Source organism: Fistularia commersonii, chromosome 20 (assembly GCF_037954325.1).
Source record: "Fistularia commersonii isolate RoL2024-O1a breed Wild chromosome 20, RoL_Fcom_v1.0, whole genome shotgun sequence".
In the NCBI taxonomy this organism is placed as follows: Eukaryota; Metazoa; Chordata; class Actinopteri; order Syngnathiformes; family Fistulariidae; genus Fistularia; species Fistularia commersonii.
The window spans coordinates 5,529,966-5,534,523 of NC_141303.1; positions in this window are offsets into that span (position 1 = coordinate 5,529,966).

Sequence of the window (4,558 nt, forward strand, 5' to 3'; positions counted from 1 at the left end):
TTCTGGTTTAGTTGCAATTCACTAGGAAGGGGAGTCCAGTGTTGAGCTTTTTCATGCACCAGATTGCAAAAGTTAACTATAGTGTGAAGAAACTGTTAACATTTTGTGACAGTAAATCCCAGAGGATATTAAGGGGATGGAGCAGTTTATCTATTATTTCAAATTACTGGGGCTCATTACAAAAAATAGAAAAAATAACCCAATCAATTCCTGGGGTGGAAGACAATTAAAATTTGGGATACGAGTCTGGGAGTCTGAATGGCCAGAGGAGTGGATCACTGGAGCTGACAAATGTGGTCTGAAATGTGAGGTTGAAGAAAATGAGGCATAAAACCCGTGTAAAGGAGGAAGGTTGGCATTTCTCAATTAGTCACTTGTTAACAGAAGTGGGGTAAGACAGAGCCTCAAAAGAGAGTTTATACTCTATTCTCTCTCCCTGTCCTTCATTGTGAGCCTCCTTTCGCCTGTTGATGCTCATCAGGCAACCGGAGACGTGGTCGGAATTGATTGGCTGATTAATACAGGAGACAAACCCAATTAAAAATTGATTTGTGGCTCATTATTGACCAAACCAATGTGAATAATTAACCAAGGTCTCATGGCCAAGCTGGGAAGTATGTGTTTTTCTACATGGCCATGTTCCTGTGGATGAGCGGACTTGGGTGCATGTTGCTCGGGGATTACGATTACCCTTCGAGTATACACACTCCATGGAAATCTTTAGTTGTACATGAACTCTGCTGGTGTGGACACGTAAACACTGCCAGTGTGTTGATTTCTAGGTGACTTTTCGTTAGGTGTGTTTGACATGTTGATTTTTTTGTTTATACTTGAAGCTGATGGGCCTTTGAGCCAACAAAAAAAAATCCCTTTAATTAAAGTGGGAATGTCAAGTGTTGATTTCTCAACTTAACTTCATTTAGACGGCGTTCAGTTCACTGGACACGGTATGAAAGGCTTTTGGGATGTGGTAAGTTTTGCATCATTTGTGTTATAAAAGGAAGGGTAGGATTTTCTTTTTTTATTTTAATTGTTCCATTGTGTTCTTGTTTTGGTACTCATTAGTGCCAGAATAGTGTTATTTTTTTCCTTTTTTTTTTCTTTTTTTTTGGTTCTTCTAAAGATTTTTTCCCCCTGGTTTTCTATTTCATTTTTTTAAACCTAAAAAAATGGATTTCAGCAGTAGTCTACAATGTGTTGCTGTGTCTTTTTGTGACATCTTTTCATGAAGGATGAAACATTCACTTCCCTTCCGGCAAACCCAGATGGTCTTCTCACCTAAATGTGAAAAAGTCTCACAGTCAAACAATTTGCCCCCCAAAAGATTTGCAAGCTTTGTAATAATTTAATCTATTCTGTGTTTTGTTTTGTATTGTGTTTTGAATAAGTTATCTTTTATGTTTTCAGGCAACTCAATTTTTTAAATCCTTATGTCCCTCAAAAATGATTTTGCCTGGAAAGTGGTACTAGATCCACAACTTCTGGTCTTGAAATCACAGACTTAATTTTTAACTGCCTCAAGCAGATTTCTTCTTGCACAGGATGATTTAAAAACAAAATTACTATCAAAACATGTGTTAGTATGTGCAGCGGCAAACCAGCCTGATTTAGCTATATGTTACTACTGAATTACACAGCACTTAACATTGGTACAGGGGTTTACTGAAAACCCTACTAGCCGTAGGTAGAAATACTGTCTCAACAAATACTGGAAATAACAGTTGGTGTAAAACAATAACTTTACTAGAGCAAGAGCTGTGGTTCACTAGTCATAGTAAGAGCTATTTGAAATCTAAAAAGGTGGAAGAAGATGAGTATGTGATGCATCATGGAAGAAAATAACTCCCCATGTTGATCTCAAGTGATGTGTCTTCAGAGAAAACCCGGTCGGTACTCTTTCCCCTTTCTATCCGCATCTCAAGCTCGGCTCGAGATGCGGGAAGCAGCCAGTCATCTCACCAAACTGCCTGCTGTCTCCTTCCCTTCCGAGCACCCACACCGTCGCCGCCCATCCCCCTTCCTAGAATTATCCATCACTGTGTTGCCGTCGCCTCCACGATGCCATTATGCGCAAATACAGGAGAGGGTCTTGACAGTATATCAAGCAAGAGAAGATAAGATGGCCATTTAGTAGGTGCTTGCTCTCATATGGCCTGTCTAGATTTAATTATACTGTTAGTTATCTTCACCATGGCCGGAAAGGTGGAAAATTACAACAGTTTTGCCAACATTCATAACTATCATAACTACAGTTAAGACACTAAGATGCTGAAATGTGACTATATTTTATTTTATTTTATTTTATTTTATTTTATTTTATTTTATTTTATTTTATTTTATTTTATTTTATTTTATTTTATTTTATTTTCCATCCATCCATCTTCTACCGCTCATGCCAGAGCCTATCCCAGCTGTCATCGGGCGAGAGGCAGGGTGCACCCTGGATGGGTTGCCAGTCTATCGCAAGGCCTTTATTTCATTTTATTTCATTTTTAAAAGTGCCCTGCCATATTTAGACATTGATTAATTGGGAGCATCAGTGGAGCCTGAACACAGCGTTCCCATCAGGACTGTGAAATCTGTAAAACATGCAGCACATTCTTGCCTCCAGGCAAAAGAGGTGTGACCCTTGTAAAATGTGACACTGCAATGTAGGCAGAGGGGAAGTGTTGTTGAGTGATGAGTAGGGAAACTAATTGTCAAACCGAGGACCGAGTTCCGGGGAATCATCCAGCTCGGCCAAAGTGTCCTTGAGCAAAATCCCTAAATCTCATCAGAAAGGATCATTTCCTTTAGGGGATGAATATTGATTCTCGCTAGGAAATTGAAGGGATGAATATGCTGAAGTATCCTTCTTGGTCAAGAGCGGAAATGAAAAGTGTGATTACACCCAATACACTGCAACAGCGGCTGCGGAGGTCTGAACCACAGGGAGACCAATATATTCTGTAATCGCTGTTATAACAGGAGAGAGATGCACTCTGTGCTTCTTTATGAATTTCATGTTGTCTGCTCCTGCCTTTTGCTTCATTTCTGGTATCTGTTGTTTCCATTACACCTAATCTATGGTAGCATTTGCTCTTTCGGGCCTCATCCCCTTTTTCATTCTCTATCAGTTGTTTGCCAGGTGGCTGTCTGATTTATTGTGGCGCGCAGGGCGGCGCTGGACAATGGTCCCTCAATGGGGATTTTGTAAATGAGTGTGCGTGTCTCCGAAAACAATGCAGGGTCAGTGTGTCGGTATATTATAAGCACAAACATTTAACAGAACTGGGTTATCTGCACTTTAACAGCTCAGGTGTTTCTCTCTGTACACAACAATTTTTCCACGTTGCGTATGTGCACGTGTATTTTTAGGGGCTGTTCATTCCAGGCTGAAGAAAATCATTGAAATTATGCGAGCGGTAAACTTTTTTGGTTTTACTTCTGATTTAATGTAATAAATGCAAATCATGTTTTATGCAGATATGGACATATATTTGTTTTAGGAACCAACATGATGGTCTCCTCTAGCAGCCTCTCGGTGTGGGCGCCCGATGATCAAGCTTCCTCTTCAAATATAAATATAGAGGAACTTCTCAACTGAGCACCGGGGAGCAGATGTTCCTGAAAGATAAGCTTAAAATTCCTTAAAGTAGTTCTGGGTCATCCTGAAGTGGCAATTGTTCTTAGATTTAATAATTCATTGAGGTGTGTATGCCTCTGGATGCTATTCCGAGGACAGACAAGATACTGTTTAATCGCTTTTTGGCGTGTTTTGGACGCTACTACAAAGCGGCAAGACTGATATTGTCTTAGACTTTGCAGGTGAGAGAGGGACACCCGGAAATAAATGTTGTATTTATGTTGTGAATACAGGCGAGATCTCTGTACTGGAGGTGAGACAGTGGAAAACATGATCCTGCTCTCAAAGGTGTCATTCGTGATGAATTTGTTGGTTCTGGTGTCAAGAAAGAACAATTGATTTTTGGTGTCAGGGCAACATCGGTACATGTCAGTGTCCAGGTGGTTCGAAGCAGAAAAACTGACACGCAGAAACTTTTGGCCAATGGATTTGGATTGATACAATATATAGGATAAAGGAGAAGAAGACATCTTCTGAGAATCGACCGGAGTCCAGAGAACCATTTGAATTTTGCGAAACACCGTTGGCCGATTCATCATTGTCTTATTATCTCTAATTTACTTTTTTCGTTGCATATTAAACATTTGCAAGCTTATTTCAGCCAAAAATGCGTACTGACGCCGTGCCTTTTACTTTTAAACAAAAATCAAAAGCAAGACTTTCCAAGAAAAACAATTATGCCGGTTCAAGAAACTCTGAACCAAACGGGACACGGACAAAGAGGGTCCAAGCTGAAAATGTCTAAGAATTAGCTAAACAAACCAGTAGAGCAGTCAACCCGGTAACAACTAAAATAAATTAACCGGTTGCACTGGAGGAGTCAGACGGGGCTTAAATAAATCCCCCTGGAACAGCGCCAGACTTGGCAGCCGGTTTGACATGATCAGCCAACCGTACAATTACAAGCATGGTATCCGTCGTGCGGCGAACACT